General features: G+C 45.4%; 1 pseudogene; it reads left to right on the top strand.

The window, feature by feature from the left end:
* The window catches only part of LOC105815484, a 9,223-nt pseudogene extending 6,161 nt beyond the window's left edge, over nucleotides 1–3,062 (top strand).
* The last annotated feature ends 10,875 nt before the right edge of the window (nucleotides 3,063–13,937 follow it).

Genomic DNA, 13,937 nt, shown 5'->3' on the forward strand with positions numbered 1-13,937 from the left:
TGTGTGTGTGTGTATTTTAAGCTCTGAGCTGTCAACGAGACATTTAACCTAAAAAAAAAATTTATTGGAAGAAACCACAAACCTACTTCACCGAATCAAGTTTAAGACAGACTATGATCACCTGGAATTTCCTTTGGAATATTTGTATAGCAAAGTGAGCAGTTTTACTGCTCAGGACACCAGAGAAATGGGGCAGTGATTGGTGCGGATGAGCCTCTTTTTTTTTTTTTTAAAGATGGGAAATATAGCACATGCAGTGGAAAGATAAAAATTGATGGTACAGCAGCAAGATGCGGACAATTGCAGGAGCGATGCCTTTGTGTAGATGAAAGGTATCTAATGAGTATCTGATGCACTTCCCAAGAACCCATAAGTTGAAATAAGTTGAAAATGTCCTAAGTCGAAAACTTATTTAATACACCCAAACCAGCCTAACATCATAGCTGATGTGAAAAAGGGAGCTCCTTTATTATTATTATTTTATTTTATTTTTTTGAGACAGAGTCTTGCTCTGTCGTCCAGGCTGGAATGCAGAAGCCTGATCATCACTCACTGCTGCCTAGAACTCCTGGGTTCAATTTTTTTCTTTTTCTTTTGGAGCCCTGCTCTCACTATGTTGCCTAGGCTGGTCTGGAACTCTTCCATTACTTTTTAAAAAGTACTTTGTGGGCGGGCGGGCGCGCGAAGCGACAACAGTGACAGCCACGTTCGCGTATGCGCTCCCCGCTGCAGCCCGGCCCCACGACCCCTGTTCGCAGCTGAGAGCCCCTCCAGGTCTGGGCCACAGCTGTCCAGTGTTCTAGTCCTGGGGCATCCTTGGTATTCCTGGCTGGAATCCAGGACCGCCAGGTCTCCCCCGTCCGGTGCTGCCTCGCTTCCCTTCCCGCCGCGGTCAGGGCCTGCTCCCCAAATCCCCTTTTCTGCCCAGGGCAGGGTCCTCGCCACCCATACTGTCCACTGAGACCCGCGCAGACCAGACCGCTTCCGGGCTGTGGCGGCCCGGAGGCCGGTGCAGCTCCTCCAGGGGGACTAACAGGCCCAGAGCGCAGGTCTTGGGGCGCAAGAGTCCCAGTCCTGAGCCCCTGCGCCTGAGCCCTTGCGCTTCCCGCCTGAGTTTCAGCTTGAAGAGGAAGCCGCCCAAAACGTTCACGGTGGGAATCCTGGCCGCGGGCCACCAGATGGAGTTCAGTTGAGAGATGAAGTGGAAAGGGAAGCATGTATTTGATTTGGTGTGCCGGCGCTGGGACTTGGAGAAACCTGGTTCTTTGGACTGCAGTACACAAGGACACCATGGCCTGGCTCGAAATGGACAAGCGATGCTGGATCATGATGTTTCAAAGGAAGAACCAGTCACCTTTCACTTTCTGTCCAAATTTTATCCTGAGAATGCCAAGGAAGAGCTAGTTCAGGAGATCATGCAACATTTGTTATTCTTGCAGGTAAAAAAGCAGATTATTTTATTTTTTATTTGAATTTAATTTAATTTTTTACTTTGAGACAAGGTGATACTCTGTCACTTGGGCTGGAGTGTAGTAGCATGATCATAGCTCATTACAGCCTCCAGTTCCTGAGCTCAAGCCATCCTCTTGGCTCAGCCTCCACAGTGGCTAGGAGTACAGGAACCCCCCACCATGCCCGGGCTATCTAAGAAGCAAATTTTAGATGACAATATCTACTGTCCTCCCGAGGATTCTGTGCTTCTGACTTGTTATGCCGCCCAAGTCAGATAGGGTGGCTGAATCCCTCTGTTCACAAGCGGGGATTTTTGACCCAAGAAGAATTTTACTTCCAAAAAGTGTAATAAATCTGCATCAAATGACTTCACAATGTGGGAGGAGAGCATTGCTGCCTGGTATGCAGAGCACTGAGGCCGAGCCAGGGATGAAGGTGAAATGGGATATTTGAAGATAGCTCAGGACCTGGAGATGTGCAGTGCCAACCACTTTGCGATCTGGAACAAAAAATGCACGGAGCTGCTGCTCGGAGCGCGTGCTCTGCGGCTGCACATCCACGACCCTGAGAACAGGCTGACCCCCAAGATCTCCTTCCCGTGGCATGAAATCTCAAACATTTCATACAGTGACAAGGAGTTTACTATTAAACCACTGGATAAGAAAACTGAAATCTTCAAATCGAACTCCCCAGTGCTTCATGTTAACAAGCTGATTCTCCAGCTATGTATAGGGGACCATGACCTATTCACGCAGAGAGGGAAGGCCCATTCTTTGGCAGTTCGGCAGATGACAAGCCCAGGCCAGGGAGAAGACCAGAAAGCAAAGGGAGCAGCAGCGCCCGGCTGGGGAGAAGCAGGTTAGGGAGGAGGCCGAACGCAGGAGGGGTGAGTTGGAGGAGGCTGCTGCCCAGGAAAGGAGAAACAACCTCTGCCTGTGAAGACCAATGCGGGCTGAGGACTTGGCTGACCTGTCCACTGAAACGGCCCAGATCACCAAGGAGGGAGCCAAACTCCTGGTGCAGAAGGCCACAGCGACTGAGCAGGAGATGCTCCGCATCCAGGCCACGGCCATTCACACGGAAGAGGAGAAGCGCCGGGTGGAGCAGAAAGTGCCAGAGGCTGAGGTGCCGGCACTGAAGCTGGCAGAGGAGTCAGAGAGGAGGGGCAAAGAGGCAGATCAGCTGAAGCAGGACCTGCAGGAAGCCCCCGAGGCAGAGCCAAGAGCTGAGAGAAAGCACCTGGAAATTGCCCCCAAGCCCATGCATCTACTCATGAACCTAATTCCAGCACTGTTGTCTCCTGACATACCAAGCTTCAACCCCATTGGTGACAGAACATTGTCACAGAATACTGAATTAAAATGCTTTCCATGGAAAGAGAGAAGGAAAAAGTGGAATTTGTGGAGAAGAGCAGGCATCTGCAGGAGCAGCTCAATGAACTCAAGACAGAGGTTGAAGGCTTGAGACTAAAAGAGAGAGGACTGGCTTTGGACATCCTGCACCACCAGAACTCTGTCTGGAGCAGCAGCAGCAAGCACAATACCATTAAAAAGCTCACCGTGCACAGCACCAAATCCCCAGTGGCCTTTTTGAAGAGCCCTAGCAGGTGACCCAGCCACCCCAGGACTTGCCACTTCTGCTGCTCCCAGCACCAGCGAGATGGGCCAAACACCATGTGAGCCATGGGTGGGGGGCACTGGCTGGGAGCTCCTGTGGAGCCCCCAGACTTTCCCCAGCTGAATGGAGAGACCAACCCCTTGATGTGCAGTTGCCTTGAACTATGACCCTGCAGAGCTTTCATTCATGGCGTTCTAGTTCTCCTGACCTGAGTCTCTATTTGTCTTTCTTTGTCCAATGTTTGGTCCCCAGTATCCCTAGTCCAAGGCACTGGGTATGTGTGTCTTCCCGTCCAGTGCTGGCCTCCATGCCCATTCTGGGAAGTGTATAGGGAGTGAAGTGCAGAGGCCCCTGGAGGCAGGGAGGCTGGTACCAGGGTTCTGGTACACCCGTCCCCTCCACCAGTGAGGAGGCGCAGCACGCAGCAAAAATGCACATCTGGCTGAGCCCAGGCTCCGAGCGGCCTCCCTGCTGCGCATGTGGTTGTGGGGGGAGGCGGGAGGGAGCTTGCATGTGGCTCCTGACAAGCAAAGTGATGAGTCTCTGCCAGGCACCCCGCTGCCAGCCGGTGGGGAACAGGCAGAGCAGCTGTGCCTGGGGAGCAACTTCAGGCAGAAGCTGTGATGGCGGACCTGGGAGGCATGTAGAGCCATGTAGGGAGCTGACAGTACAGAGCACTCGCCGCTCCCCCCAACCCCCCCCCCCACCCCGGACCATGGTCTGAAAGGCAGACGCCAGCCACAGGTGTCCTCCCTCCCCCTTTCCCTGTGCAGCCTTAGCCTCTCCTGCCTGTGGGGCTGGGGCGCTCCCTGGTCATGCTCTAGTCAGCACCTGAATCCCGACTGTGACTGTGGCTCCATAGGCTCTGAGGCCCCACGGGTACTTCTTCTGGCCCAAACACTGAGCTCCACTGGCCCTACTCCGAGTTATGGGCCCAGAATGCTTCTGCTGCACCACTCTACTTCACTGACCCTACTCTGTGTCTCGGATCTGCATCATCTACCTCCTGCCCACGTGCCAGAGAGCCCTTCCCAGCACACTGTTGTACCTGGGCCTCATTTTGCTGTGGCCCTCGGCTTCTGGAGGGCTCTTTACTTTATATTCCCTCAGGGCCCAGTGGGGTCCCTTTGTGCCCCGCCAAGCACCAGCCGGATGCAAGTGTCCACTCACAGGCTGGCTTGCGACTCCCCTCTGGGCTGCAGCAGTGGGTCACAGAACCACCCTCTGGGGCTCGCTCACTCCTCGCTCACCTTCTTGCCCTTTCTGTTCTCTGTGGCTGATTTGCTGCTATGGCCACCTGGGGCCCTTCACATCCTTCTAGTTGGGCTGTAACATGGAGCAGGTGATATATCTTAATCAGTGAAAAGACACTTATTTACCAAAAATGTCTGAGGGCCTGGAGATTTCCTAAGGGCAGAGGTGGTCCTTGGTAAATCTATCTGGTTTTGAGCAACTGAAAAGCTCACGGAGATCCTGCCTTTCTCCCACTGACTTAAAGGTGTCCTGGGCTGGCCGCTGCCTTCTTAGGCCACCTTGCCCCGAGGCAGCCAGCCACTTACAGCATGCAGAGCGGGACTCCACATCTGGAATCTGCGTGTAGATGACTGTGGCTGGAAGAGCTTCCCTGTGTCTTCCTCCTCTGTCCCAGCTGGAGAGTTCTCAGGAGCTGAAGCCTCAGGCATTTGTACAGTGAGTTCTGGCTCTTGTGTGATGGCTCTGTCTTCTCAGTCTTAAAGCCCATCCCTGAGTTTCCATCATGAGTTACTTTCCTTCTGACTCATAAATTTATTCATTAACAGTGGTTTCGGGGCACAGGAACACGATGGTGTTTTATAAAACCAAAGTCAGGCTTTGTTTTCTTATTCTTTAAATTCTCTGTGTACTTCATTTTAAATATAGGCAAGCTGTATTTTGTATGAACTCACATATGACATAGAATGGCAATTTTACTTAAAATTAACTCATTAAAAAGTTTAAATGTCACATTGTACACATATATTAATGCTGTCCAAAATTCTGGAAGGTATTCAAGCAGGTAACAGATATTACTACTCATCTTTGGACAGATATAATAACAGCATTATCGAAACTGGCTCCTGGACCAGTATGTACCACTTGCTCTGTGTCTTAGGGAAAAGTGGAAGTCATAACACAGGCATGATTGATGCAATGATTCATGGATAGTTGTTCCCATTAATGCTGCTAAAATTAGGTTTACATTTTTCACTTTGTGAAGGAGCTGATGACGCTTGCCTTTCTTTTGTCCCTTGAGGGCCATCACCCACAGCATTGGCCTTGTACCCCTTCATTCCAAAATGCAACACAGATGGGAATTTAAGCTTCTTCACAAAGCAAACCACTGGAAATCGATAGGTGATATCCAACACTGGTCTATAACTGATCTCACATAATACGACATCATTCCCTTGGACCACAGTTTTCCTGATTCCACAATAAATGACAGGGTAAGAAAACTCGTAGTTAAACGACAGCAGTCTTGTTACAGGACAGTTACGTACCAGGTATACGTCACTACTTCTAATTTTTGTGTTGTTATCATAGGGTCTTCTTTTGATTCTGACTACCAACCAGTCTTCAGAACATGTTGAAGTTATTGTTTGGTTGAATCCAGAAGAATTCCCAAACGACAAAGAATGGAGCATATTCTTTGAGCACAGAGGTCTTCATCATGCCAGACTCCAAGACACAAGACCCACAAGGGAAATGGTGCAAAGGCTCTGGGTACTTCTGAAGTACAAGAGTGCAGCCCCAAGGGAGCTGGGCTGGCACCTGAGCTGTGGCCGGAGCACCTGGGCCAGAGGAGCAGGATGGGGAAGGCAGGACCTGCTCAGCCAGGAGCACTTCATTCACTTGGAGGCAAGAATTAGCGGTGCCTCCCCACATGTGGGAAAGGCAGAGAAAATGGTGGCCTCAGAAAGGTCTCGAGCTGCAGTAGCAGGAGAAAGCATGAAAGAGGTGCAGGTGCTTGGCTTTCAGAGACTTGTGCCTGTGGCTGAGGTGACTGTGTCCTTTTTAAGGGAACATTTTTAGGGCCTGGGAACTTGCCAAGTAAGGAAGTCTCTGAAGTCCATTGAGAGCAGTGCCCTGGCCACGATTATTTTACTATGAGCTCTTCTGTTGGTTCTTGGACAGAAGTGCCGTGGTCCAGAAATGGTTTGCAAAGTCACTACCCAGCTTGTGACATTCCATGAGACTGCACTGTTGGCCCGTAGCTGTTCAGCACCTGGTTCTGACTGAGGCGCCACCTCAGCCCCAGCAGTGCTCTGGCCTCTGACGTCCGCTCGGGTATTCCCGTACCCACCATGCCCAGCTGGACAACACCCCATGGCATTCCACAACACTTCTTGAGTGATTGTGTCTTGTAATCTTGGGTACAGGTTTCTCTGCCTCTCTTTTCTTTTTCAAAAGTCCAGAGGCTGACAACCAGCCATGGTGACTAAGTATTCCTCACTGACAGGGCTGGGGCCTCGCAGCTCCTAGAGGGAGACAACCTTTCCCAGTGGCCCCGGGGAATTAAGCTAGCTGCTATAACAAAGACAAACACAATAAAAGTTGATATTTCTCATTCATGAACAGCCCAAGATGGGTTTCTGGTTGTCAGGGGAGGGCTGTGCTCCATGCAGCCTTACAAGACCTAACCTAATGGTGGTTCTACCATTTTCAAAGCCCCAGGGGCCTTTGGGGAAGCTCCCTCCATTTTCGAAGATGTAGATCCTGAGTGGGGCCTCCTGTCAGGGCCAGACCATGGAAGGCCATTTTCTAGTCTGGGGGACTATTGTAATTTAAATGATTGTTTTAATAAAAATTCTAAGGTGGAAAAAAATGTATTTTTGTGATTTACTTAGTTTACACATTCAATAAACATTTGTTGACTGTTCACCCTGTGCCAAGCTCTGTGCCAGTTTCTCAAAGTTTGTCTGGCAGAACATTAACTGTGTAGGATATCAACAGGTATGTCATGGAAAAGCTGACTTTATGCTTAGTTGGTAAAATGAAAAATGAAAGATGTTATTTTAAGACTTCTCATCTAATGCACAATGTTCATGGAAACAGTGAGCCAGTGTACCACATTTCTCCATAGCCTCCATATTGTTTAATCATAAAAATCTGTTTTTGACATATATTTAACAGAACATATCAATATTCATTGTTTCATTGAACAAACTTGGGAAAATGTTACATTTAGGGAATGAAATTAGAAGAGCTAGTATTTATTAAGCCCATATGCCAGATTAGGCTCTTTGTTGTGCATTTTTAGGTACATTATCTCATTTTTTCTTCACAATAGTCCCATCAGGTAGGTAGGACTAGAAAACAGAAACTCCAAATAAATGGCAGACTTGGGATTTGAACTTATTCTATGATACCACCAACCACTGCTTCTTCACCAACCTATTAAAAATCACACAAAGGGCTTTAAAAATCATTTAAGTACTGTTCAATATTATAAGTAAACCATTTCAAAAAATTGCTTCAGAAAGAGTGATTTCTGGACTGTCACAGGGATAATTTTCTTTTTTGTTTGTTTGTTTCATTTCACAGATATTCAAAAAGTTTTTGAGTTCCCCTGTGTCTTCTTTTAGGACCATGCCCCAACAATATGTATAAAATTAAGCTATCTGTTGTAACAAAGACAAACGCCATAAAAATTGATATTTCTCATTCATTAACAGCCCAAGGTGGAGTTTCTGGTTGTCAGGGGAGGGTTCTGTTCCATGCAGCCTCACAAGACCTAACCTAATGGTGGTTCTACCATTTTCAAAATATTATTTCTAAAGCTACACTGGTGAGGTGGGAGTGGGGGTGTTGCCATCTCAGTGAGCCCCAAAGGGAAAGAAATGGGAGGATTGTGCACGGGAAGTGGCATATGTTGCTTCTACTCACATCCTGTTGCTAGAACTCAGTTATATGGCACATATAATCCTAAGGGTGTCTGGAAAATGACTAGCTGTGTGCTTAGGAAGAAAAGGAAACCAGTTTTGTTGAACAGCTAGCAGATTCTGCAACACCAACCACTGAAAAAGATACATACCAAAGTTTTCCTTGACCATCTTTTTAGAAGCAGCTAACGATAATTATGATTATGATGATGTCTTAGTCTGTTCTAGTTGCTATAACAAAGTACCATAAGCTAGGTAGCTTATAAACAACAGAAATTTATTTCTCACAGTTCTAGAAGTTAGGGAGTCCAAGATCGAGGTGCCAACAGATTCAGTGTCTTATGAGTGTTCACTTCCTAGTTCATAGAATGTTGACTTCTAGCCACATCCTGCATCGTTTGAGCAAATGAACTTCCTTGTGCCTATTTTATAAGGACACTAATCCCATTCATCAGGGCTCTGGCCTCATAACCTAATCACCTTCCCAAAGGCCACACCTCCTAATATCATCACCATGGGGATTAGGATTTCAACATATAAATTTTGAGGGGACACAAACATTCAGACCACAGCAGATGATGATTTAAAAGCATGGAGAAGTGCTTATGATACAATAATATTTACTGAATACAAAAAGTGTGCCATGTACTGAGCTTAGTGTTTTACATTTGTTATCTTATTTAATCCTCTCATAAACCCCAAGATAAGGAAGTAGATAGACAGCCCCTTTTGATATTGGAGAAAACTGAAGCTTATAGCAGTTTAGGAAATAACTCAAAGTTACATCAGTGGCAGAGGCCTGATGAAGAATTGGTCAGTTAGTTTTAAAGCTTGTGCTTAACCACTGTGCTACTCTCAAACAACACAATTGTATGCTAGCATTATGAAAGGAGGCATATAAAAACTCAAAGGAGGCCGGGCGCGGTGGCTCACGCCTGTAATCCTAGCACTCTGGGAGGCCCAGGCGGGCGGATTGTTTGAACTCAGGAGTTTGAGACCAGCCTGAGCAAGAGCGAGACCCCGTCTCTACCAAAAATAGAAAGAAATTAATTGGACAGCTAAAAATATATAGAAAAAATTAGCCGGGCATGGTGGCGCGTGCCTGTAGTCCCAGCTACTTGGGAGGCTGAGGCAGTAGGATTGCTTGAGCCCAGGAGTTTGAGGTTGCTGTGAGCTGGGCTGACGCCATGGCACTCACTCTAGCCCGAGCAACAGAGTGAGACTCTGTCTCAAAAAAAAAAAAACAAAGGAACACATGAAGTTCACAATAGTCATTGTGTCAGGGGAGTACAATTTTGTTTTATTCTCCTCTATTTCCCAAAACTATGAGAAAATTTTTCCTAGTTCAAAGCTTTTCATTGGGATGGCAATTTTCTTTAAATGGAAGGAGGAGGCTAATTTTCCCATTTAAAAAGTATTTATTAAAAAAAAATAAGGAAAAAGCTTTCTCAATAGTAATGGGATGGGAAATGTGACCATTGGTTGATCTTTCCCGGAATTGCTTTTGCATATTCTCTCTAGGGCTTATTGGTGATGGAATAAGAAAAGCTTTTTGGTTGCCTTGTTTGGAATGGGTGTGGCTTTACCTCATTCTGCACCTGAGTGGGCAACTTACTGCAAAGGGCATTCTGTTTGCTGGGAAAAGAATCCATGTGTGAATCATACCACTCAACATTTTCCTGCCAGCATTGCATTGCATTGCATTTCTTGATGTGATATAATCTTTTTGTTGTTGTTCTTTTCTGTTATTGTTGTTTTGTTATTCTTCTTCTTAAAATTTTGTTTTTAAATAAATTTTATTGTACACAGTCTCTAACTTACAGACACTTTGCAAGAAGAGCACAAAGAATATTTTTGCCTTGAACCATTTGATAGTAAATTGACTATGCGATGTGCTATCTCCCCAGATACTTAAGGGTGTATTTCCTAAAAATAGAACATTCTTTCACAAAAGCACAATTTTAAAAATTTGCAAATTAACATTGTTATATAGTATACATCTAATCCTCAGGCGCCATTCAAGTTTCATCAATTGTCCAATGAGTCCACTCTAGGAAAAGGTCTACTTGAGAATCCTTTGTTGCATTTAGTTGTCAAATCACTTTAGGCTCCTTCTGTCTGGCGAGGTTAGTTCCTCAGTCTTTCCTTGACTTTTCTGTCTTGGATGCTTTCGAAGATTACAGGCCAGTTATTTTGTAGAATTCACTCAATGTGGGTTTGTGTGATGTAGGATTCAGCTGATGCATTTTTAGCAGGAATTTCTCGAGTAACCCTTAATTCTTCTTATTATATCCTATCAGGGGTGCATGACTTCAATTTTCCCATGACTGATGATGTTCACTTTGCTCACTTGGTTAAGGGGTGTCTACCACCCTTCTCCATTAGGAGGTTACTCTTTTTCCTGCTGTAATTAATACAAATTTCGTGGGGGAAGTTCTATGTAAATATCCCATTCTTTCATTAAACTTCCAATTTCTCCATATACTTACATTGCTAAGGACTCATAGTTTTCTATTTTATTTAAGGAAGTATAATCCATTACAACAGTTCTTTTTTTTTATGGCAAAGCTGGTTTCTGTGTACTTTTGATATGTTCTTATCATTTTCTTGCTTTCTGGCACAAGATTCATCCATTTCTCCAAGAAGCCTGGTTCCTTTTAATAAAGAATGGTATCTACAAGATGAAATCTGGGCTGTGCTTACTGCTGTTAGAGACGCTCTTAGGAGATAAAGCTGGGGGAATTTATGTAAATATATGAAGGTATATACATATATAAATGGATACACACACACATTTTCATCTCTATTTATTTGTATTATATCTATCTATATAGGTTGAAAACCATGAGTTCACATCAATAATTTTATTTTTTCCCATATTTGTAACTCCCAACTGCAACAGTAAGAAATCTGACTCCCATGACCTGCAAGTCTCCCTGTGTGCTCAATCCCTTATATGTAGCCCATCTGCCATCATGGCCATTGTCCTTTCCCTTGCTCCCACCTGTCACCACCACCACTCAGAAACTGTCCTTACCCTGCTCTGACTCTGATGGTCCATACCATGCCACCTACTACCACATGGACATTCCCTTCACCCCATCAGGGTTCTGATTCTCTTCCCAGGGCCACTGTCTAGTACAGTTGCCCTCCTTACCTCCTTGGGCTGGGACTCCCTGCTCCAGTGATGTTCTTCTTGCCCAGTGGGGTCTCCCAGACCCATAGCAGCTCTGGGGCATCCTCCTTGACCCACTCAGCTCAACCTCCCACACTGGGCTGCCCCCTCTGCAAGTTGATGCTCTCTTCACCCTGCTCACACTCTATACCTGTGCCAGGCTGTCTCTCTGTGGGGTTGCCCTCTTCACCTTGCTGGGGTTCCCCACCTGGCACGAGCATCCCTCTTACCTGGAGGCGCTTCTTAGCTACTTAGGCTCTGACACACCCTGTATCACGCTATCCCCAATCATGGATACCCTCCTCACACTTTGGCCCAAGGAAACACCCTGCGTTGGGTCACCACCCCCACTCCAGAGCGGCTGCTCCACTTTCTCTGCCCTACTGAATGGCTTTAGGACTGAATTGTTCCAGCAGAAAAGAGAAGAAGAGGAGAAAGAGGAAGATAAACATTTTCTTTCCTCTGAGCCCTGAACCATCGCCATGACAAATTTTGAGTCAACTCGTAAGTTGACAAAAGAGTTGGCTTTTGATGAAGTTTATTTTGGAGACCATCTCTGGGCAAGGAGTTAATGGTCTCAGCGATAAAGATCTTCAGTGAGCGGATGGAGCAGCCAGCTAGAAATCTGGAAGCCTGGAGTCTAGTCCTGGCCCTGCACTTTCCCAGCTGTGTGAAGCAGGTTGTTCTACTGCGAGTCCTTTGTATTACGGGGCGATAAATAAATCAATTGATCAATAAATAAGAAGGCTGATAAGAGTCCCTTTCTCTGCATATATAAACTAGAGGTAGTTGTTGTGAAGATGAAGTGAGATAAGTGATTTCAAAATGTTTTAAAAACCTATGCAAATATGACATTTTTCATAAGAAAAATATTTTGTTAGGTAATATTAATGTAAAGCACGTTTTTAGTAAGGCAATCCTATTTTCTTTATGACTTGCAAAATTGATGGAAGTGAAATACATCCCAGTACACAGAGCTGAAAATGTGAACTGGAGAAGGAAAAGATGGGATGCTTGGGTGGGGCTGGCATCAGCTATGACATGCTGGGTCTTGTGAAACCAGAGCCCGGTAAGCTCATGGAAAGTGCTTTGCAGAACTTCCAGTTTAATTCAATTTTCATCTTTAATTGATCTTTTTACTGTAAACTCTGTGAGAGCAAGTTTCCTCTGTCAACGATACCCCCACCCCCAAATTTACTTCTCTTTATCTCCTCTGTGGAAATTTCCGCTGTGTTATGACCCCAGTGTAGCAGCTTCTAGGAAACTTCCCTTTTCTTTACTCTCTGCTGTCCAGAAATGTGTGGCATCTGGTTGAACCATCTCCTACTTCAACAAAAGAAGCCAACTAAATGGGATCTCTGGGTCTGAAAATTCCTTGATTCCCAAGGCTTCCATTTATACAAAAGGAATGAATTTAAAACGTTTGTCTGCATATTATGAGTAAAATCTCATCTTTGGCATTTTTTATAAGAGACCCTAATACATATTTAAATTGCTTTTCTTTTATTCTTGGATAACGAATTAGTAAGGACAAAACCAAACCCAAAAAAGCCCCCAAAGCCACCAGGCCTACAAGCATTACACGTAAAGACTGGACTCGAATGTTGCTCTGTGTTCTAAGGGGCCTAGGGATCATTTTTAAAAGTTTCCATAAAAAAAGCACAAAAAGGAATTCAGCACCTTTTAAAAGAAGAAATGAGGCTAAAGGTGGGAGGTAGAGTTAAGCTAAGTCCCCACGCTAGAGAAAGAGCGTGTACATTATAAGGAAGTGGTCAGTGCTAGCAGACAGTTGGGCAATGAGGTTGCAGGCAGGTGGAACAGTTGACTCACCCTCCCTCTTTTATTTGGTTTGCTGCTAAGAACCTTTGCAAATTCTTAACCATTTCTGTGAGCTTCTTTAGCTCAGTGATAACTGAGAGGGCTGAGCAGGGATCACGAGTGAGAGGAAGAACAGGTTCCCTGAGGGTGGTGTCACTATGTGGCATTGGTTTCAACTGGGTTGGATGACATTTGAAGACTAACTTCCTCTCCTGAATAGCTCTCCATTCCTTTTACAAATAGCTATTGCATACATAGGGTTTTCAGATTGTTAAAACCAAAACACCAGACACACAATAAAAATCTGTAGTCCAAAAAAAATCTAGCTTAAACATAAATGTTTATCTTAGTTCTTTCCAAAAACCCCACTAAAATAACAGTGGATAAATTTTTTACACAGCCACAAACCCATAAGGACAAAGAGATTTGGAGTGGAGGAAACAGCAAGGAAAAATTGAAAGATGGAAAGCCTACGGATGAGTGTTAACTGACCAAGCCGACTCAGTGTAGCGAAAACCTAAGCTGGCAGCGGGGGGAAAGTGAGTCACGCATACAATTTGCACCACATAACCACAGACATGCTCAGGAATTGGTGTCACCAGGTATCTCTAAAATGGGGGTGAATGAGAGAACAGGTGAATTGGTCAAAAGTCTTTTCAAGAAGCAATTAGACTCCCTGCTCCCTTCTCAATGCCTTGTAGCAGAAGACCTGTCCCTCCCCCACCTGTGTTCAGGATTGGGGCTGCGTGCACAATGTGGTAGCCACTGGGTACATGTGGTTTTTGAGCACCTGAAATGTGTCTATTCTGAATTGAAGTGTGTATTTCGCACTTACAGCAAGTAAGTGCAAAATGCACTGTAAGTGCGAAATACACACCCTATTCTGATGCCTTAGTACAATAAAAAAGAATGTATAATAGGCCGAGATTTTTAAAAATATTGATTATATGTTAAAATGGTATTTTTAATCTACT

This window comes from Propithecus coquereli, unplaced genomic scaffold (assembly GCF_000956105.1).
Source record: "Propithecus coquereli isolate 6110/MARCELLA unplaced genomic scaffold, Pcoq_1.0 Scaffold339, whole genome shotgun sequence".
Taxonomy (NCBI): domain Eukaryota; kingdom Metazoa; phylum Chordata; class Mammalia; order Primates; family Indriidae; genus Propithecus; species Propithecus coquereli.